This window comes from Balaenoptera physalus (genome assembly GCF_965194825.1).
Source record: "Balaenoptera physalus genome assembly, contig: HAP1_SCAFFOLD_2278, whole genome shotgun sequence".
NCBI classification, from domain to species: domain Eukaryota; kingdom Metazoa; phylum Chordata; class Mammalia; order Artiodactyla; family Balaenopteridae; genus Balaenoptera; species Balaenoptera physalus.
In genome coordinates, this window is record NW_028124528.1 from 3342 (window position 1) to 26407 (window position 23066).

A 23066-nucleotide genomic window follows, 5' to 3' on the forward strand; every position below is an offset into this window, starting at 1 on the left:
CGGTGCAGGCCAGCGGCTGGGGAATATCAGGGATTCCCAAAGGGAGTAGTGGAGGATCTTGGTTTTCTATTGGGATCTGGTAGGCCTCCAGAGGCTTTGACAGCTTGGTTTTGATATCCTCCACGTTCTTACTCTCTGTTTGTCCCTGGCTTGGAGCTGGAGGCAGGGCCAGGAGACGCCTGGCACTCTGGACTGGAGCTGTCACTGAAATGTCCCCAAGTTCAGATGGTGGGTTACTCTCAAGTATGTGACTGTTTCTGCTACTGCAGGACTTGGGGAGTTCTTGAGTTTGTGTCACACAAAACATCTGGCTTGGAGGTTGCAATCCCAGGGAATTTTTCATCACCAGGGAAGTCTCCATCACTACAAAGGGATCAAGGGAGAAGTCAGTCCCTGGTAAATGAGATGCTCCCCCTAAACACCAACACAGCAGTCGTGTACCTTTCAAGGGGTTCAGGGGCAAGATGGGCAAGGCATTTCTACTAACTCTTCTTAAGGATCATGGACAGTGCCCTATGCTACGAGGTAAGCGGTGACTGTTGTAATGCTTAACTGGTGATCATTTCATGTCACTGATCCTTGGCTCTCTTTGTATCTCATAGGACTGTTGTAAGTCCAATACAAAATGAGTCTTCTTTTTAAAAAACTGAAATGTTTTACAAAGCCTAGCATTCTCATATAGAGTCCTTTCAATTCTCCCCACTTTCCCGAGAGGCTAAGAACACTTCACACCATGAACTAGGAGAGGGGGTAGAGCCCTTTCTGATGAAATACAGAAACAAAGACAGAGTCTTAGCCTGCTTGCTCTCTGGACAGGATCTCGGACCACAAGGTCTTAAATCCTGGTATAAATGACGGAAGTGAGGACACTTCAACTGGCACTCTCATAACAAGAGTTCTGAGACACCTTCCAAAGAGACTGTAGCAGTAGACGAGGGAAGGGAGTGCTACAGTGTGGTAGTACAGGGGGAATGCTCGGCTACAGCAGTGAAAAATGTGGTACCTATTGGTGTGCTCTCGGGGTTCTTGTACATGTAGCATAGATGACCTTTACAGTGTCCCTGCCACCTTCCCACCTGCATTAGGTGTTCTTTTTGTTTTTTTGTTTTTTTAATTTACGTTTATTTATTGATTGATTGTTTGAACTTATTTATTCTACGTATTTATTTTTTTGGCTGCACAGGGTCTTCATTGCTGTGCACGGGCTTTCTCTAGTTGCGGCTAGCGGGGTCTACTCTTGGTTGCGGTGTGCGGGCTTCTCTTGTTGCGGAGCATGCGCTCTAGGCGCGTGGGCTTCGGTAGTTGCGGCTCACGGGCTCTAGAATGCAGGCTCAGTCGTTGTGGCACATGGGCTTAGTTGCTCCACGGCATGTGGGATCTTCCCAGACCAGGGCTCGAACCCGTGTCCCCCGCATTGCATTGGCAGGCGGATTCTTAACCACGGCGCCACCAGGGAAGCCCTAGGTGTTCTTATATAGAGTCTAAAAACAGAGGGCACTGAGCGAAGGTAGTGGTTACTAAAGGCTCAGGATCTAAATTCTACCTGTCTCTACACCCCTTCCCAGCTGTCGATTTGACCCCATTTGTGAATGCCGACCTCATTCTTCAACTTTCTCTGCCGTTTGTATACTCACCTTGAAAACTTGTTTCTGTGATGCGTTGAGCAGACACAGGGTGGCAGATTGCAGAGGTGGAAGCTGGTGGTCGGATATTTGTGGGCTGAATCTCCTTCAGTCCCATTCCCATTTCTGGTTGCGCAGAGGCCCTACTTCCTGTGTATGACGCGGAGCCATAGGATTGCAGGCAGGAGCCAAGTTCTCCATACAGTGAAGACCCCAGTGTGCCTTGGTTATAGTAATATACCTGGCTTCCTTCCTGGTAGGGAAGTGACAGGCGGCTATGCCCCTGATTTGGAATCTGAGATGGTGCTCCCTGAGCAAGCCTGGCAGAAAGTGATGGATATAGAGGGACCATGTTATTGGCGTCTGAAGTTTTATCATACTGGGCTGCCATAAACATGGAGGAAGCAGCTGGGTGCCGGTCAGTGAGTGCCAGAGTAAAGTCTCCGAGTGAAGAGGAATTCTTTTCAGTGCTTCCTGTGATGTCCCACTCAAGAACACCTGGATAGGAAGGAGCTGAAGTGGAGATCTGGCTGTGGTCAGTAACTCCAGATAACATAGTCGTGCTGGAATGTTGGTAAAGGTAGGCACTACCCATGAGTGTCTGGAAAGAGGTACCGGTAGCCGATGCCGAACTGACGGCAGGGGCAGAGACTCTGGAGAAGTTGCAGACACTTCGTGTTAGGGAAGTTGCATTGCTCACCACAGGAAGACAATGCTGCAGAGAATTTAGAGTTCCAAGTAGAGATGGATTTTGGAAATTTTCTGTAAGAACAAGAGGGTCATGAAAAACTCAGGGAGGTTGAGAAATTCTCACTACGTTTGAGGAACAGCATTATCTTAAGGTTCTTGCTCTCAGGACACCTCTACTATCGACCCTTCCTGAGAAACCCAAAATCAGACAGTTAATGATGGCTGTAAGGACTGAGCAGTTTTCCACTCTTCTGTATTAACTGCCTGTGCTCCCATCTTGGGCACAGATGGGCAGAAGAGCCAAGTGGTATGGTTCAGACATTGTTCTCTAGGCTGGAAGCAACCTTCTCCCTGCCCTGTCTTTCCCTTCAGCCTGCACTCGTATTGACTTCTATGCTATTTCCTAGACTGGAAGCATTTTAGAACTAGGAGGCCCTTAGAGAACTTTCTCTTTTTTCAGTCTCATTTCACGAGTAAGGAAACTGAGGCTCAGAGAGGTCGGGTTGACTTGTTCAGGTTCTCTCATTATGTTAGTGTCATTACCAGGTTTCAGAACCTAAGTATCCTGACTTCCTTGCCAGGACTCCACTCTGAGCATGATAGTGCCAGAAAGCAGGAGAAATAGAACTTATAATATAAGCATTTTTTTTGTCCATTAGAAAACAGTACGGCCATTACCATTGTCATCTTCAGTGTCTCCCTTTGCTTGTGCAGTTCCCACGCTATTACCTAGAGTTGACGTATAGCTCAGTCCAACTGGTGAACTGAAAGAGTCATTTTTGCCCTCTTCAAGCCTGGTTTCTCATCCTACCTCAAAATGATTACCCGAAAGTGGATTTCTTAAGTGCTTTTGGAAAGAGAAAAGTTATCTGATTACTTCAGACTACTCATCTATAAAGTGGTTATAACACCACCACCAATAATAATAGCAGTAATAATTAATAGATGAATAAGCTGATCTATTGCGTATGATTTATATGGAGGAAGATACAATAAGTTCTAGAAAGACAAAGAAAAATCATGAAAAACATGTTACGTAACGAAAAAGAAATCCATAGATATTAATGAAAACTGGGGTATGTGGGCAAGTATCAAAGCCTAATGAATTTACTAACAAATGACATTCTGTACCATACATGCAATATTATGAAAGTGAATTTTGCCCACTCTATTTTAGTGAATACTATTAACCAAAAAACACGATGGAGGTGATAGAGGTGAATGAATTCCTAGCCAATGCATACAGACAGAGACGATAAATCAGTAAAAAATGCATAACAAGCAACAGAATGCAACAAATGTGAATGTATAGGTAGCCACAACATATATAGACAAGTATTTCAATGAAAACCGGTACAAAGCAGACAGCAAAATAGTAAGTGTAAAAGAGTTTCATTATTGTGCTCATTCATATTTTTACCCAGCAAGTAACAGGTATTAAGCCTAGGAGAAATATATCTTTCCATGAATATAACTCATATAATAAGCAGAAAGGAAGCTTAAAAAGTATCAAGAAGGTTTTTGTATTTATCCTAGAACTTAGAATCATCTTCCACATCCAAGAAGATGACATCCCAAGACCTCAAAAAACCATCATCCCTAGAATCCAATTAAAAAAGATTTTCAAATGTAAGAAAATCCAAAGGACTCCACAATATTGTTTTAGATAAATGTGGATGTTTGTGTTTTCTTTTTTTCTTTTGCCGCGCCGCGTGGCCCTGGCCGTGAAAGCACCGAGTCCTAAAGCGCTGGACCGCCAGGGAATTCCCTAAATGGGGAATTAGAGATGTGGGGCTTGACTTTTTCTTTTTCTTCTCCGGTAGCTAAGATCTACAAGCGAACGATGGCTGTTGATCAATGTGCTCTCTGTGTTAGGAAGGAAATAACTGTAAAAATGAAAAGCAACCTTGCCTTAGAAGCTACATATCACACAAAGGAAATAGTCCTTCTGATTCAATGTAGAAGATATCATTTAAAATGTTTAATTGGTCAAATGTCTACCTAGTTTAAAAATTAGAAAGAATAGAACACTGAAAAGCAGCCCCCTAGATAACCACTTTGGTTTCTGGTTTCTAGGAAGCATCATTTCTAAAACATACTTCTAAAGTGTTTCTATTCCAAACTGTCAAGTGCCAGCTGTATTCAGAGAGGCAATAAAAGAAAGAAAACGGAGTATGACTTTTCTGATAGGCTGCCTTTCCTGGTGATCCCCTGTTCTGGCCTTACTTTCCTTCTTAGTCTGTTAATGTAAGGATTTGCTACCATCAGCTTTGTTTTGCCCTGCTCTGAGCAGATTTCCCTCTGTGCTGTTTCTGCTTTAATTTAAAATCTTTGGCTCCCATCAACATTCCATGGCAAACTGCCTCTTTCTTGAGAGCTCCTCTATGCTTTCCCTCTTCATTCTTATATTTTTTTCCCATCTCTTGGTTCCTGTTGGCCTGTGCTAATGAAAACAATCCTAAACTTGCTTACGTTTGACTCTGTGCCTCCCTATATAGCCCAGTACTCTCCATCCTCTCTCCCTATTCTCTCTTTTCAACTAGTCGAAATACTAGTGGAGGGAGACCATTGGAGATGAAACATCTTGGTATATATCGCTAGTTTTCTGTGTCACCTGGCTTTTCTATGTTTCTGTTGAAACACTCTTTTGAGAAGTCTCTGATTTCATTTTCTACATGGGTACCCTTTAAGGCTCAATATTGGAAAAGAAGGGGATCAGAGTGATCAACCCAATGTGGTATCCTAACGTGACAGATAAGGAAAGCAGCAGGCTTTGTGAGGCAGTCAGTGATTTGTCCAAAGTCACACAGACAGTAAACGTCAAAGTCAAAACTGAAATTAGGTCTCCAGACTTGTAGTTCAATACTTTCCCTCATTATTCCACGCTATTTTGAATCTCCTCCTCAATTTAGGGGCACAAGAAATCGAACGCAAAACTTTCCAAAGTTTCTTTTCTTACCTGACATGGTCAGAGAAGAGGAGACATCAACTGCAGGTACAAGGGATGAGGAGACAACACTAGAGGATGTCTGAGTGGCTGCAGCTGAACGGCGCACGTGTCCAGTACAAAGGTCACTGGTTACTGGTCCAAACGGCTCCACGGAAACCCCAAGACCTCTACCAAGTGGTAGTAGGTTTGGTAGGAGAGTGATGTCACAAAGCAGGCAGTTGAAAGGTATGAGCTAGCCAATAGGGAGGTCCGATCCCCAACAGGAGGGCGGGCTTGGGTGAAGAGAGCGTAGGAGAGCTAAAACAACCCCTCAATTTCTGAGCTCTGGGGAGGAAATCCTAGAAGACAGATTTACCTCCCCCAGGCTCTTCCATTAGGGAAATCATTGCAACATTTCTTACAGACGTTCATTAATATAATTAACTAACAGTTACTTATATTCTACAGAGTATTCTATTTTATGTATCATATACTTAGAGCTATATAGATCTTATTTAACTAGTATCCTTAGGAAGGAAAGAGCCATGTAGTTTGAACTATTACAGTTGTAACTTGGTTAAAGAGCAGGGTGAAGTTTGTTGAGTGTACCCTGTGGAGAATGTTGTGGTCCAAGGCTCTTTTAGTTTCTTCTCCTTGACTCCTACCTTCCTTGGGCTGGGCTAGGCTGGGGGCCAGGTTGGACTTGCGACTTAACATTTCTCTTCCGCTTTCTTTTTTTTTTTTTTTTTTCTTCCATTATGGGCATTGCTTCTAGGACAAGCCTTGATCTTGCATTGGATGTTCCTTCCTGTCAACTTCCAGCAGCAGGAGTCTTCTTTTCAGTGCTTGATGCTTCACGAAATAGACTCTGCCCATTGGCAGCAAATACCAGAGAGCTAGGAGACAGAGCTGGTTGCAGACCTTTCCTCTTCCAGCCTTTGGTTGCAATTGTTTTGCCCATGATTTGCTAGCTCTAGTTCCTTGGGCCACACAGGTATCCTGCCATCCAGCTCTTTTTATATGTGAGAGACATTCTGAACACTGTCCCTCTTTCTTTGCACAGAAGTATATACAGTGTGGCAGTTACCGTAATCTCCTCCCCCTTGCAAACAGCCCCTCTAGAATCTCGGACCTCTAGGACTCTCTGTCTTGCATGCTTGGGTGCAAGGCCAAGCACAATGAAGAGGAGAATAATTAGAGAAAGAGGAGGACATTGGTGGAGAACTGGGAGCAGGTAAGGTGAAAGGGCACCGGAGAAAAGAGATGCATGTAGGTTTTTTGGTTTCTGTGGGAAACAAGTTGACACACTTGGGCCTCATTTTGTATTAACAGAACAGAGAGTTGTAGATATAAGTAGCTAGATCGTGCAGCAACTGCCATGAAGTCTGTACACTGAAGAGAACAGTCTCACATCTAGTTTTCATTTTGTTTTATGTCATATTACCTTATTTATAGCATTCACTGGTATGTTTGTAGAACGCAGATGTTTTCAAATGCTCTGGTTTTGTCTACATGGTTATTTCCTTGTCCTATTTGTAAGGAATCCAACATTGTAAGACATATTGCATGTTTTTCTCTTGACGATTGTTTACCTTGAAGCGTCATGAACTAACTTGAGCTGTTGGATTTTGTGGAGAAACTTTAAAAAGGGTCTGTGAAAAAGGCATTGTGGTGAGTCGCATTATGCACCCGAGCGTAAGGAGCAGATATCTGCCACCAGCCCAGCTTGGCCTGGATTGCCTCTGTGTTAGTTCCCCTGGTTAGTGCTTTTCTCCCTAACCACTCTTGTGACTGTGATAATGTGAGTTAAGGGCTGAGTTGCTAGTGATTTATGTGTGAGGTAGGCTGGTTTGAGGGAGGAAATCTATGGACCTAGTCATTTTCCTTGGTGGTAAGCTTTCAGGGGTGCAAAGATCGATCTTCCTGGGGACTTTTCTGGTACCAGGAAGATATCGCATAGATGGGACCTCCAAAGACACACATTTAATTTTTAGGCCTGTTGTTCCTATTATGGGATGTGAGTTTCTTCACTGATGGGGATGCTGCTTATCTGAGAAGAAACTGTGAAAGGTGGTGTAGTATAGAGGTGTGGCTTAAGCTTTTAAGTTTTCTTCAAGGTTTTTCCCCTAAGCTTCATACTTCAGACGGCCTACTTACATGAGACTAGTATGTGATGTCAGGCTAACAACTTCCTAAATACCTGCAAGCCAGATCAGTGTCTCTTTTCTCTATATTCCCATGGAAATCAAGGGTCCCGCCGAATTTTCCATCGAAACAGTTGATTTGTGCTGTCTCTAGGAATTCTACAGGGCGTACCGTTGCTTCCTAACCGGTGTCATTTGGGAGATCGATCCCCCTCTGTACGTTCAAATGATTAATTTTGAGACTCTGCTCATGTGTGCAGTAAACCCTTTAATTCCCTAAGACCTTCCTTTCCTCCATCTCATACCCCATGAAGCCCGCTTCAGTTTATCTCCTGAATTTCTTTGGAATCTGTCAGCTCTCCCTCAACATCCTAATACTGAACTTGCCTGTCTGTTGCGATTAGGTCCTAACTAGTGTCCATATATCTTGTTTCCCTCCAATCCATTCTTCACACAAGAAAGCTTCAAAGCAAGTTGGAACATTGCTCATAAACATCGCTCACAAACATTGTTTTGAGAATAGAAAACACACTGGTGGCCTTTAAGACTCTGCGTGCTCTAGAATCCTCTCTGCTTCTCTAGCCCCATCTTGTGCCACGTTTGCCCTCACTTTCTATGCTTCAGATACACTGAATTAACCTTAGTTCTCACTCATCTGACAGAAGTCAGTTGAGAAATTATTTTTCACTGTGATTCCTAGCATTAAGGAATTTGATGATCAGGTTTTGTATGAGGACTAAAACTAAACTGGGAAGTGGAAGAATTGCGTTTCAACTGTTTCAGTCAACACGCATGTATTAATGATACCTAAGTATTGAACACCGGGCTAGGTTTCATGAGGGATACAGAAGTTCTGGCCATCTCTGGTTTTGGGTATCCCTTATTTGTTGAGACCTTTGCGTTGTTTGGTTGCCTTTTGTCTGTTTTCCAGATGGGAAAACAGGAACAAGGGAAGTATAGGTTATTACTAGGTGGGGTTGAACAAGTGGAGCAGCAAACTGCAAAGCAGAAAGAAGAGGGACGTACTATAGAGGGATGTGATTTCCATTTTCAAGGCGCCTGCGTCCTGTGCAGGGAGACAGCCTAACATAAAATGTGCCTAACAAAAGATCTATTGACTTCTTACTAAAAATCTCCAGTTCATATAACCCAGGGGTTTATACCTTCTCCTTTAAAAGTTCTATTCCTGGGACTTCCCTGGTGGTCCAGTGGTGAAGACTCTGCGCTTCCAATGCAGCAGGCGTGGGTTCAATCCCTGGTTGGGGAGCTAAGATCCCACATGCTGCGCAGCCAAAGAAATTTTTTTCAAAAGTTATACTCCTGTGTTGTTGAATTTAGTGGTTTAGATTTTGTTTGAATGTTAAGAAGATTTCAGTTTATTTACCAGGAACAAACAAAACATAATGTAAAAATAGTTTCCCAGAAACGATTTCCATCGTTCTCTTCTTCCCTTTCTCCCGCAGACTGACTGGTGTTTCATCTTGACAAGTTCTCTGAAGTTCTCTGTCATTCCATAGGAAAGCGGTCTGGCTTGGAGGTTGCAATCCCAGGGAATTTTTCATCAGCGGGGAAGTCTCCATCACTACAGAGGAATCAAGGTTGAAGTCAGTCCCGGGTAAGTGAGATGCTCCCCCTAAACACCAACACAGCAGTCGTGTACCTTTCAAGGGGTTCAGGGGCAAGATGGGCAAGGCATTTCTACTAACTCTTCTTAAGGATCATGGACAGTGTGCCCTATGCTACGAGGTAAGCGGTGACTGTTGTAATTCTTACTGGTGATCATTTCATGTCACTGATCCTTGGCTCTCTTTGTATCTCATAGGACTGTTGTTAAGTCCAATACAAAATGAGTCTTCTTTTTAAAAAACTGAAATGTTTTACAAAGCCTAGCATTCTCATAGAGAGTCCTTTGAATTCTCCCCACTTTCCCGAGAGGCTAAGAACACTTCACACCATGAACTAGGAGAGGGGGTAGAGCCCTTTCTGATGAAATATAGAAACAAAGACAGAGTCTTAGCCTGCTTGCTCTCTGGACAGGATCTCGGACCACAAGGTCTTAAATCCTGGTATAAATGACGGAAGTGAGGACAGTTCAACTGGCACTCTCATAACAAGAGTTCTGAAACACCTTCCAAAGAGACTGTAGCAGTAGACGAGGGAAGGGAGTGCTACAGTGTGGTAGTACAGGGGGAATGCTCGGCTACAGCAGTGAAAAATGTGGTACCTATTGGTGTGCTCTCGGGGTTCTTGTACATGTAGCATAGATGACCTTTACAGTGTCCCTCCCACCTTCCCACCTGCATTAGGTGTTCTGTTTTTTTGTTTGTTTGTTTGTTTTTAATTTACGTTTATTGATTGATTGATTGATTGAACTTATTTATTCTACGTATTTATTTTTTTGGCTGCACTGGGTCCTCATTGCTGTGCACGGGCTTTCTCTAGTTGCGGCTAGCGGGGTCTACTCTTGGTTGCGGTGTGCGGGCTTCTCATCGCGGTGGCCTCTCTTGTTGCGGAGCATGGGCTGTAGGCGCGTGGGCTTCGGTAGTTGCGGCTCACGGGCTCTGGAATGCAGGCTCAGTCGTTGTGGCACATGCGCTTAGTTGCTGCACGGCATGTGGGATCTTCGCAGACCGGGGCTCGAAGCCGTGTCCCCTGCATTGGCAGGCGCCACCAGGGAAGCCCTAGCTGTTCTTACATAGAGTCTAAAAACAGAGAGCACTGAGAGAAGGTAGTGGTTATTAAAGGCTCAGGATCTAAATTCTACCTGTCTCTACACCCCTTCCCAGCTGTCGATTTGACCCCGTTTGTGAATGCCGACCTCATTCTTCAACTTGCTCTGCCGTTTGTATACTCACCTTGAAAACTTGTTTCTGTGATGCGTTGAGCAGACACAGGGTGGCAGATTGCAGAGGTGGAAGCTGGTGGTCGGATATTTGCGGGCTGAATCTCCTTCAGTCCCATTCCCATTTCTGGTTGCGCAGAGGCCCTACTTCCTGTGTATGACGCGGAGCCATAGGATTGCGGGCAGGAGCCAAGTTCTCCATACAGTGAAGACCCCAGTGTGCCTTGGTTATAGTAATATACCTGGCTTCCTTCCTGGTAGGGAAGTGACAGGCGGCTATGCCCCTGATTTGGAATCTGAGATGGTGCTCCCTGAGCAAGCCTGGCAGAAAGTGATGGATATAGAGGGACCATGTTATTGGCGTCTGAAGTTTTATCATACTGGGCTGCCATAAACATGGAGGAAGCAGCTGGGTGCCGGTCAGTGAGTGCCAGAGTAAAGTCTCCGAGTGAAGAGGAATTCTTTTCAGTGCTTCCTGTGATGTCCCACTCAAGAACAGCTAGATAGGAAGGAGCTGAAGTGGAGATCTGGCTGTGGTCAGTAACTCCAGGTAACATAGTCGTGCTAGAATGTTGGTAAAGGTAGGCACTACCCATGAGTGTCTGGAAAGAGGTACCGGTAGCCGATGCCGAACTGACGGCAGGAGCAGGGACTCTGGAGAAGTTGCAGACGCTTCGTGTTAGGGAAGTTGCATTGCTACAACAGATTTTTCAGCAACAGAGCAATCCAGCCAAGTTTATATTTTAGAGAGAGAACATCTTCCATATGGAGGATCAGTTGAAATAGAAGAGATTGTTAGAATTGTAGGGTGGTAGTAATCCAGGCAGGAGATGACGAATGCCAGACACCACCTAGTCACAGACATAGCTTTTGCAGCGATCAGCTACATGTTGTTGTTTTTTATTTACTCTCTCATATAATTTTTTTTAAGTCCTGGACCACAAAATACTGTGGCATAGTTGGAAAAATCTGAGACTCGATTCTAGTCTTTTTTCTGTTTGCCTGCTGTGCAGCTTGGGCTTACGTCTCGAGCCTTACTTTTTCATTGTGAAACAAGAACAGTGCTACTTAACCCGAGAACTCCACAGGCACATAAACCCGTGGCGTGTGAGGAGCAGTGAAGGAGAGAAGGAATGGAAGTGCTTTGGGGGACCCCAAGAGCCCTTCAGAAACCGTTTGTTCTTTTTATTATTGAGCATTAAAAGTGAAGGCATTCCATTTGTTTCACTCAGAAACAAATTCTGTTCTTCTGATAGCCTGTTTTTTTTTTCCACTCCCTTTTTCTGTAGTCAGATCAGTTCCTGATGGGCATTCTCCAGTCCACACTATTGCATCTGATTGGAGGCTATGCAAAATTTCCCAGAGACAATGAATTTTGACTGTATAGTAGTTAATTCTTTATAGTACGTTCCTGCAAAAACACTCTTTTCTTCAGAGTTTTTCCTTTTCAGGATAGTGGTAGTGTTGTGGTAACTAATAAAGGCTACTCTTGAGAAAATTGTCTAACTTGTTTTTAGTGTATCTACTTCGCTTACTTAATTCCATATTCCCTGTTTTCTAGACAGACTTCTTGGTGTCCACTGTACCCATGGTTTCAACAGGACTGGCTACCTCATGTGCAGGTGAGTTGCCAACCCCAAGAGGCAGAGCATGTTTAAATTGTTCTGTTTACAATAGTAATGTAAGCTAATGTAAGCTGAATGCAAAAAATGCAGTCAGAGAAGTGTATGAAGTGGAAGGCAATTTTGCCCCCTACTCAGATGTTACCACCAGTAATAATTTAGCACATATTTTTTCAGACGTAAAAAATGCAGATATAAGCATATACAATGGTCCCTTGGTATCTGCAGGGGGATTGGTTTTAGGACTCCCCATGGATCCGAAAATCCTCGGATGCTCAAGTCCCGTATGTAAAATGGTGTAGTACAGTCGGGCTTCCATATCTGCAGGTTATGGAACCGTTGGATATACAGAACTGACTGTACATGTGATTTAATGGTATAGTGTTTTAGACATTCTGGTTTATAATTTAATATATGGAGGACATCTTCCTCTGACAATATTTGGAGACCTCATTCTTATTTATTTATTATTCTTTTTTTTCCTCCAAATTTGCTTTATGTAGTTGGATATAAATAAATGAGCACAAACTTAAGCAAGATACATGTAACAATTTAATAGAACCTGATACTCTAATTCTTTCAGTGTTTCTCCAACTCATCATGGGGCTCGTAAGAAAAGTAACCAACATGGATACTACTACAGTTGAATGTCAAATCTTTAAGTGCTTATGACATACTAAATCCTTGTATAATGCACTTATGAAGAACCCTTCAAGGGACTTGTGTTTTGTATGTAGCAAAAAGTGTTAAGAGTCAAATATTCAACTCAATATAAAATAATAAGAAACACTTCTGATTTGTTAGGTTGAGATTGCTTCTCCTTTTACTAATGAATGATTTTTTTAGCTGTAATATCACTGAGCTGAACAAATATGTCACCTTGGAGTACATAAGGAAAAATAAACACATGCTAAATGGGTAAAACATTACAACTACATCTTTACTAGACCATCTCTACTAACGCTTCAGAAGCTTAGAGATTCAGAGTGTTCTTACGTTATGTGCAAGAAAAATAGAAAGAGAGAAATTCCTTCTTTTTTGAGATCACAGCTGTGAAGTCGTGATTATACAGATTCTTCATTTGTGTGCGAAACATGAAACACATTTCTCTAAATTCTCCCTGCTTAGAATTGTCAGTCAACTAGCAGGACTTTCCTTCCAAGAAACAGAGACTGAGATGTGTTTTATATAACTTCAATAACCTCAGCACTACCGTAAGAAGACATGCAGTATCCTTTTGCTGTGCTTCAAGACAACAGGGAAGGAGGTCACAGGAAAGAATAAATCAAAATTGTTACAACTGAGAAACTTTTCTCAGTTTAACCATGGTGCCACTTTCATTTTTACATAAGCATGGTGGCATAAGTCAAGCTCCATACATCAGAATTCTTAATATTTAAAATTTACCTTGACTTTTAATTATCACCATGTTAACCACCAAAATAATTTGACGAAACTCATAAGAAAGGGTAATGTTAAACCCCACTTTACTAGAGTTAGTTTCTGGACACATTAGCTCATTTTTTTTATAGAAGAGGGACAGTGAATCTCAGTTTGCCTACAAGCTAGGAGATCACTTTGAATTCTGCATTTCTTAACTGCAAACAGATACAGCACTTGTAACAGGTTATAACTGGTTTTCAGCTGGTTTTCAAGCACAGAGCCAGCCCCAACAGTAATAGTACACTATTTAAAAAGACCTAAGGCAATGAATTCCATTTCCAGTGGAAAGAAAGAATCGTATGGTCTTGGACAAACAATTCTGATGGTTCACTTAACAGTCACTTAGTAGTTCTTCCTTGCTCATAGAACTTTATGACTTTTTTGAGGAGTGAAGCATTCAGCTTGAGTGGATAAATCCTTGTTAGGCTAAGACAATCATTATCATATCCCTCTTTGCCATGAATTGTCTTATGAATGGTCATATCAGTCTGTTTTGGCAAATGAGTAATTAAGGGAAGGCTGTTATTGTGCTTATGAGAATGATATTTTTCTCTGACAAAAGATAAATAGGCATTAGGAAAATGACCATTTGGGCTCTTTTTCTGCTTCCTCCTTGTTTTGTGAGAATATGATATTTGGTTTTACAGCAGCCATCTTGTGACCCTGAGATGATCATATGCCAATAATGACAAATGGTAGATTAGAAAGAACCAGCAAAGACAGAAAACAGCAACATCAGTAGTAACAACAATCACAGCAAAAGAACAATGGGACCTTAACTTGTAGAGTTCCTATAAAGTAAAAAATAAGTGCTCTATGTTTATTCTAAAACAAAAAAAGAACTATGCAAACCAGCTTAAAACTCCTTTTTTTGTGCCAGTGTTCTAAAATGTGGCTTTTAATAAAACCTTGACCCAAATGCCAGCAACTTCAGAAAAGAATTTGGGTAGGGGGAAGAAGAAAGTTATCTCACTTAGGAAAAACAACCACTATCTTTATCCTAATCTTTGACACACAATTGAAACATATATAGCTGCTGTAACACTTTACACAATTCCTATGTACTGGAGGAATAACAAGATCTAAATAACAATTATATTTTTCAACACGGGGTGAAGGCTTTACATAAAAATACCATCCTACTTTTTCCCCCTAAATTTCTAAAATATCACGTGCTTTTCCCCAACATCTGCAGCCGTTCAGGAATTTTTAGGAAACTTTCATGCATGATCTTAATTCCTAATCCCTGGCTCTTTGGGCTCAACGACAAAAGATCAAAACCACCAAAAATGATGGTTCACTTGAAGTCAGGTGAGAGACACTGGCTCAGTTAGTCTCGTAGGACAAAAGCAGTGCTGCATCAACTGTCTCCATGCAGGAGGGGCACGTGAAGGATCTCATCAGCCAGTCATCTGTACAGCCCAGGTGATCTGCATACACAGCAGAAATCAAATTGGGTTCTCATAAACAAAGTGCATCATACAGATCACACACTCCCCGATCTGTTTTTTAAATATTTGTTTTATTTTATTTATTCATTTATTTGGTTGCGCCGGGTCTTAATTGCAGTCGGTGGGCTCCTTAGTTGTGGCATGCAAACTCTTAGTTGCGGCATGGATGTGGGATCTAGTTCCCTGACCAGGGAACGAACCCGGGCCCCCTGCATTGGGAGTGTGGAGTCTTTAGCCGCTGCACCACCAGGGAAGTCCCCCGGATCCTTTTTTCTGATCCGTTTCTTCCAGGGTCATAAACTCCTTCAGGCTGATGCTGTATGAGGCCTATTCTTTGAGCTATCCTAATTTGCTCCTCTCAGCTGAGGTGCTAGGCGAGTCTGACTAGGTGTTGGATGAGAGACCAAAACTGGAACTTGATCCAGATATGGCAGCAGCAGCTCCTGATCCAGCTCCGTCCCCTTGCCAAAGCTAGCCCAGTCGGACTGAGACTTGTGAGGCAGGGAGATGTCATCCGAAGTGGGGGACTTAAGGCAGTTCCCCATCTTCCGGGACTTGAGTGTGTGATCTGTGTGCTGTTTTGACAGTCTCCCAACCTCATTCTTTTTTTTTTTTTTTTTTTTTTTAATTAATTAGTTTATTTATTTATTTATTTTTGAATTTTTAAAATTTATTTATTTTTTATACAGCAGGTTCTTATTAGTTATCTGTTTTATACATATTAGTGTATATATGTCAATCCCAATCTCCCAATTCATCTCACCACCACCGGCCCCCGCCCTGCCCCGCTTTCCCCCCTTGATGTCCATACGTTTGTTCTCTACATCTGTGTCTCTATTTCTGCCTTGCAAACCGGTTCTTCTGTACCACTTTTCTAGATTCCACATATATGCATTAATATATAATATTTGTTTTTCTCTTTCTGACTTACTTCACTCTGTATGACAGTCTCTAGGTCCATCCACGTCTCTACAAATGACCCAAGTTCGTTCTTTTTTATCGCTGAGTAATATTCCATTGTATATGCGTACCACATCTTCTTTGTCCGTGCATCTGTCGATGGGCGTTTAGGTTGCTTCCGTGACCTAGCTATTGCGAATAGTGCTGCAGTGAACATTGGGGTGCATATGTCTTTTTGAATTATGGTTTTCTCTGGGTATATGCCCAGTAGTGGGATTGCTGGGTCATATGGTAATTCTATTTTTAGTTTTTAAGGAACCTGCATACTGTTCTCCATAGTGGCTGTATCAGTTTACATTCCCACCAGCAGTGCAAGAGGGTTCCCTTTCCTCACATCCTCTCCAGCATTTGCTGTTTGTAGATTCTCTGATGATGCCCATTCTAAGCGGTGTGAGGTGATACCTCATTGTAGTTTTGATTTGCATTTCTTTAATAATTAGTGATGTTGAGCAGCTTTTCGTGTGCCTCTTGGCCATCTGTATGTCTTCTTTGGAGAAATGTCTATTTAGGTCTTCTGCCCATTTTTTGATTGGGTTGTTTGTGTTTTTAATAGTGAGCTGCATGACCTATTTATATATTTTGGAGATTAATCCTTTGTCTGTTGATTGGTTTATTTATTATTTTTTTAAGGCTGCATTGTTCCTTTGCTTACTGATGAACATGTACAAGTCAGAAGTTTTTGATATTATAAAACGTCAAAGTAATGAACATTCCTGTGTGAACATCTTTGAATATATATGCTTTGTCTCAGTTAACTTCACTCAGAATGGGACTTCTGCATCAAGGAGTTTATGCCCTTATGCTTTTTGTGGGTGTTGCTACACTGTACCAATGTATGGTTGTTCGTGCAGGAAATACTTATTGAGCATCTGTTATGTTTAAGCACTGTGCTGGGTGCTAGCAAAAAGACTTGAGAAATTTTGTGAGTGAGGAGACTTGACCTGCCCTTTGTGAATTCTAGCAGTCCAGAGAGGGAATAGATATTCAAGTATCACACTCTGCATGTAGAATTACAACTCTGACAAGTGCCAAGGAGAGGGACATGGTACCATGAGAGCATATTTTAGGGAGGATTTGATCTCATCATGGAGATTAGAGAAGGTTTAGGGATGTTTCAGCTGATATCTGAAGGATGAGTAGGTATTAACCCGATAGGGACGTTGGGGAGAGATTTCTGAGCATAAGGAATAGCAAAAGACCCTATAAGAGGAAAGCATATGCTGTGTTGGAGGAACTGGCCAGGAAGGTGGGGCCGTTGGGGGAGCATGTCATTATAATGGAGCTGCAAGTGTGGGTAGGAGCTCGATCGTGCAGGCTTATGTTTAAGGTTTCAGACTTGAAGAGTAATAGAAAACCATTGAACTTTTTTTGTTGAAGGTGAGTGTGTGGAACATACCCAGTTGCATTTTCAACCTATCGTTTTGCTACCGAGTGGAGAATACACTGCAGGGAGAAAGAGTGGAAGCGAGGAAACAAGTTAGGAGACTTGTGTAGAAATTGGGCATAATGGTGGCTTGGACCAGGGTATGGTGGTCATTTTGGTGGAAAGATGTGGACAGATTCTAGAGGTATGTAGGCAGTATCATTGTCAGCACTGGTGGTGGGTTGAGGATGAGGGTGAGGGAGAAATAGCTGTCAGTGATGGTGATGCCTAAGTTTCTGGCTCCTATGGTTGGTTAGATGGGGTTTTTTAGATATGATGTTAATATTTGTCCTAATTTGTCTTTTGTTATTTGTTGGTTCTTGATGAATACTCTGTCATATTAAGTCTCCTGTTTTTAGTGTACAAAGCATTTTGACCGAAACTGACCCGTTGTATGTTATCAGATAACTTTTTAACATCTGCCAGTTTGGTCCTGTATTTTATTCTCTTTCATTTATTAATTAAATTGTTGTATTAATGTAAATAACTATATTAATAGATTTTCTAAAGTTGCGTTATCCTTGCATCCTTGGTCCTTGGAATAAAGCCTTTTTTTTTTTTTTTTTTTTTTTTTTTTTTGGCTGTGTTGGGTCTTTGTTTCTATGCGAGCGCTTTCCCTAGTTGCGGCAAGCGGGGGCCACTGTTCATCGCGGTGGGCGGGCCTCTCACTATCGCGGCCTCTCTTGTTGCAGAGCACAGGCTCCAGACGCGCAGGCTCAGTAGTTGTGGCTCACGGACCCAGTCGCTCCGGGGCATGTGCGATCTTCCCAGACCAGAGCTCGAATCCGTGTCCCGTGCATTGGCAGGCAGATTCTCAACACTGCGCCACCAGGGAAACTCCGGAATAAAGCCTTTTTGTAGTCATGGTATATATCATTCTTTAATAATTATTGATTAGATATGCTGATATTTTCTTAGGATTTTTCTATCTATATTTGTAAAGCACAATTGGACCCTTTTTTGTAAAAACTTGATTTTCTTTCCTTTTTATTTACAAATGACTCGAATTTTGTTGTTTTGTAGATATTTGATTGATGTAGAAGGCATGTGGCCAGATGATGCAATTGAATGTAAGTATAAGGGTTGTCACTACTTTTCCCTTGTTATAAAATTTGAAGGGAGAAATGTAAGGGAATTTCTCAAATTTTGGAAAAATAGAAAAGTCTGTAATTCATTTGTTCTGATATACGATAACCTTTTACCAAAAGTTTATAAAGGGATGTATCTGGAAATAGCAAGATATAATAGCCTGAATAATTAGTCAGTGGATTTCAGCATTTTTTTTCTTTTTTAAATTTATTTAATTAATTAATTTACTTTTGATATTATATCCACTGCCCCACCAAGGAAGTCCCTTTTTCTTCCTTCCTTCCTTCCTTCCTCCCTTCCTTCCTTCCTTCCTTTAAAGCTCCAAGTCATTTAAAATACATGACTTCTCACTAAAAATCTCCAGTTCATGTAACCAAGGGGTTTATAACTTCTCCTTTAAAAGTTATATTCCTGGGACTTCCCTGGTCGTCCAGTGGTGAAGACTCTGCGCTTCCAATGCAGCAGGCCTGGGTTCAGTCCCTAGTTGGGGAGCTAAGATCCCACGTGCTACGCAGCCAAAGAAATTTTTTTTAAAAGTTATATTCCTGTATTATTGAATTTAGTGGTTTAGTTTTTTTTTTAATGTTTAGAAGATTTCAGTTTCTTTACCAGGAACAAACAAAACGTAATGTAAAACTAGTTTTCCAGAAACGATTTCCATCATTCTCTTCTTCCCTTTCTCCTGCAGACTGGTGTTTTATCTTTACAAGTTCTCCATCATTCCATAAGAAAGCTGCTCGTCTTCTGGTTTCATAAGAGATGGTGAACAGTGGTAAAATATCGAGTTGACCGAAATTTCTAGAGTACACTTCAGGGAGCGAATGATGGGGTGGAATGTTGGGGCAGAGTGAGAGATACAGATTCTGGTGAGACTGAGAGTCATGCACAAAAATTACTGGGCTGTGGTGAAGGGAGAACAAAACTAAATCAGGTTCCTGCTGGTGGACAGGAAGCCAAAATGAAGAAGAATGGTGCGTAGCTGGGCAGTGTAATTAGGCCCCTAAGTGCTGTGTCTTCTGATAGTAATTATGAACAGAAACCAAATAATAGTTACTAATAACATGGAGGTGACCAATCCTTGAGAGCTGAGGCAGAGAGAAGGAAAGATGGCATTATGCCTTGTCTCTGGTTCCTTGAGTTTCCCAGGCTGGTTTGTGACCAATCTTGGGTGAAATCATAACTAAGTCATTTCTGCTAAGGTGATCAGCTTTCGTGGGGTCCTTTCTCTGCACTCTGTCCAATGATAAAGCCCACTGGTTTATGCCTCCTGGAAAACAGTTATTCCAAAGCAGTATAAGTGAAGCATTGATGAAACAGCCATGAAGAACATGTTTCCACATGGCCTCGCACCACCTTTTCAAAGTGCTGTAAAACTTTTTTCACCCAAAAATCAGTAACAGAAAAGGATTGGGATCAAATCCCGTACAGAGGTAGTGTAAGAAAAAAGAGAATAAGGAGCAGAATAGCATGTCTTCAGACAATAAAATCAAGTTGGAAAAGACAGGTCCACAAAACAGATCAAAACTGTAACCTATTATTTCAAAGTAGGCTAAAAGACGTTAGGAAAAACAATGCGAAAGATGAAAGAACATGGATCGAGGAGGGAATGGGAAGTTATTGTTTAGTGGCTATAGAGTCTCTGTTTGGGATGGTGAAAAAGTTCTGGAAATGGTAAATGCTGATAAATGCCACCTATGGGTGTTTGGTTTTAGTTGATCTTCTTCCATGAAAGGGTTTGGAGAGATTCAGAAACTATGCTGCTGCCTCCATCTTTCTGATGTCCTGCTCAATCTTTTGACATAATTATTTTGAATTTGCACAGTGGTGATGGTTGCACAGCATTGTGAATGTATTTAATGTCACTGAATTGTATACTTGAAAATGGTTGAAATAATAAATTTTGTTTTATGTATATTTTACCATAATAAAAAAAAGATGAAAGAACAGCATAAACCAGAATTAGGTAAGATGATAGAACTCAAGACAGAATTCAAAATAAAAGAAAAAAGTTTCAGAAGTGAGGACTAAATTTAAAATAATACAAGAGTGGGGACTTCCCTGGTTGTCCAGTGGTTAAGAATCCACCTTGCAATGCAGGGGATGCAGGTTCGGTCCCTGGTTGGGGAACTGAGATCCCACATGCTGCAGGGCAACTAAGCCCGCACGCCGCAACTACTGAGCCCACGTGCTCTGGAGCCCACGCGCCACAACTGGAGAGCCCACGAGCCGCAAGGAAGAGCCCACGCACTGCAACAAAGAGCCCACGTGCTGCAACTAATACCCGACACCTCCAAAAATAAATAAGTTAATTAATTAAATTAAATAAAATAATACGAGTGAATGAACATAATGGATAATGCCTTAAGAGAAACAAACAAGAAGAGGAAAAAATTTTTTTAAATCTAAAAGAAGATAAAAAGAATTTTAGAGAAATGGCAAACATAACAGATAGGCAAAAAAGAGTCAGGACAGCTCTGAAAAGAGTAAATACGTATAAGGGGCTTTCCTGGTGGTGCAGTGGTTAAGAACCCTCCTGCCAATGCAGGGGATATGGGTTCGATCCCTGGCCCAGGAAGATCCCACATGCCGTGGAGAAGCTAAGCCCGTGAGACACAACTACTGAGCCTGTGTGCCACAACTACTGAAGCCCACGCGCCTAGAGCCCGTGCTCGGCAACACGAGGAGCCACCGCAATGAGAAGCCCGCTTGCCGCAACTAGAGAAAGCCTGCGCACAGCAACAAAGACCCAAAGCAGCCAAAAATAAATAAATAAATACATTTATATATATATATATATATATATATATATGTATGTATAAGAATCTGTTATACCATAAAAGTGACATTTCAAATCAGTGGGACAGATTAGTCAGTAAATTGTGATACATAAATGTTGGGGTATAAATATTTCTCTGGAAGGATCCACAGCACGGCCAAAGCAGATGTCTCTGAGGAGGGAAATGTGTGGCTGGGGAACGTGGGGAAAAGGGTCACTTTTCATTGAATACCCTTGTGTACCTTTTCTAGTGTTCTGTCATGTGAATCTATTACCTGTGAAGTTTGCCTGAGTTCAAACCCCAGTTCCCCCAATTGCTAGCTCTTAATCTTGGGCAAACTCTTCACACTCTCCAAGCCTCTTTATCTGTGAAGTAAGGTCAGTAACTTAGCCTGGTGCTGCCTGGCACAGAATAAACTCTCAAAAAATGGACATTATTAGTGAAAAAAGCCCAAATGCCCATCAGTGGATGAATGGATTTTTAAAATGTGGTGTATATGTGAAATATTATACAGCCATAAAAAGGAATGAAGTACTAACACATGCTACAACATGGACGAACTTGAAAACATTATGCTAAGTGAAAGAAGCCAGAGACAGCGGTCACATTTGTATTATTTCATGAAATGTCCAGAAAAGGCAAAAACCATAGCGACAGAAAGCAAATTAATGGTTGCCAGGACTGAAGGAAGAGGGGATGAAGAGTGCCTGCTGATGCTTAAGGGGGCTTCTTTTTGGGGTGATGAAAACGTGATGGGTTAGATGCCGGTGATGGTTGCATAGGCTTGTGGATGTACTAAATGACACTGAATTTGCAGTTTCAGAAGGTGAATTTTATGGCATGTGAATGACATCTCAAAAAAATAATTTTGAAAATGAAAATTGCCCGTTTTCCCATAGTCACTATCCACTGTCTCCATCTCTCCCTTCTCCCCACTGCATTCCTTTTCACGCCCACCCCTGCCGCTCTCTCCCATCGTCACTCCCTCGAGCTGCCCCACGAGGCCTCCCAGGGAGCCTCTGAACCCCTGGGCGCCTGCGTCCTGTGGCTGTTGGAGCTGCTGCCCAGTGCGCGTGCCCCCACCACTCTCACCCGTGAGAGTGGACGCTTCCGTCGGATTTTTTCTCATGCGTTTCAGTTGATGGTGATGTTTACAAAAGGCGGCACGTGCCCTGCTCAATGGAGGAAGCCCCTCAAGTTAATATTTAGGCGCGTGCAGAAGTTTGATCTCGTCCACCAGTAACCTCAGGATGCTGTGCTCTGAAAGCCAGGTTGGCCGCCTACGGGCATCTGCAAATACAGAGGACTTCAGAGGCATTTGGGCCTCAAGTTGAGTCCTTGTACCTCCACATGGGATGTGACCTCAGCCCTTTGCTGCACCTCTGTAAGTGAAGTGGCACAGGAATACCGGCCTTGCCCGTCGTTGCCAAGGTTAACTGAATAGTGCATTCGCTCCCCTCGTGCTTAGGTGTTGAGTACATCGTGATTTACATACCAGGCCCTATTCGTGGGCCTCCTGATGCAGCAGTTCCCTTGGCTCTGCCCCTGTCGTCAGCTGCCCCTAGGATAACTCTGAGCCCTAGCCACTTCTCTGGTAGATTTCCCTATTCCCCCACTATAATCACACCTGAATAGGGCAACTCAAACCTTTCAGAGATGTGTCGTGAACCTCTTGTTTTCTGAAATACCTATCTGGTGGTTGTGAGACTTAAGGCCAACCTCCCCGAGAGACTTTGTTTCTATTTCTCCTAGTAAACCTAGACTCATCTCCTGTCACCTTCAACTCTACTCCAATTGTGTTCTTTCAACCCAGACCTCTGACCCTGCTTTTTACTTCTGCCATTTCATCCTCACTCCTGCTTCCTTTCCTAAATCCATACATCTCTTTTGGCCTTCCTAGACCTGGGCCAAGTTCCTTCCTCTTTCCTCAGTTTTTACCCCTTTCCTTCATTCTCCCATCCAACTTTCAGGCCTTCCTTTCTCACGCCCCAGTTAGCAGCATCTCAAAATTCGAAAGGTTTATTACTCATCTATTAATGGTATTCCATTCACTTATTCAGTTCTATACCTATCT

The 23066-nt window shown here is 42.3% G+C and overlaps 1 long non-coding RNA gene and 1 pseudogene across 10 annotated transcripts; one reads left to right on the forward strand and one right to left on the reverse strand.

Moving 5' to 3' along the window:
* Positions 1-315: 315 nt before the first annotated feature.
* On the forward strand, positions 316-20127 carry LOC309654210. Of its 9 annotated transcripts, none has more exons than XR_014260026.1 (5): positions 316-396; positions 11789-11849; positions 17819-17992; positions 18150-18196; positions 18904-20127. It is a non-coding gene; the product is annotated as an uncharacterized lncRNA (long non-coding RNA). The 9 variants fall into 9 exon arrangements; XR_014260028.1 differs by lacking the exon at positions 316-396 and adding an exon at positions 509-525; XR_014260029.1 differs by lacking the exon at positions 316-396 and adding an exon at positions 2141-2157.
* On the reverse strand, positions 13021-16171 carry LOC309654209 (RING finger protein 11 pseudogene; annotated as a pseudogene). Its single transcript has 2 exons — positions 13285-16171; positions 13021-13149 (listed from the first exon to the last, which is right to left on the reverse strand). The product of its transcript is annotated as an RING finger protein 11 pseudogene (transcript).
* Positions 20128-23066: the final 2939 nt, after the last annotated feature.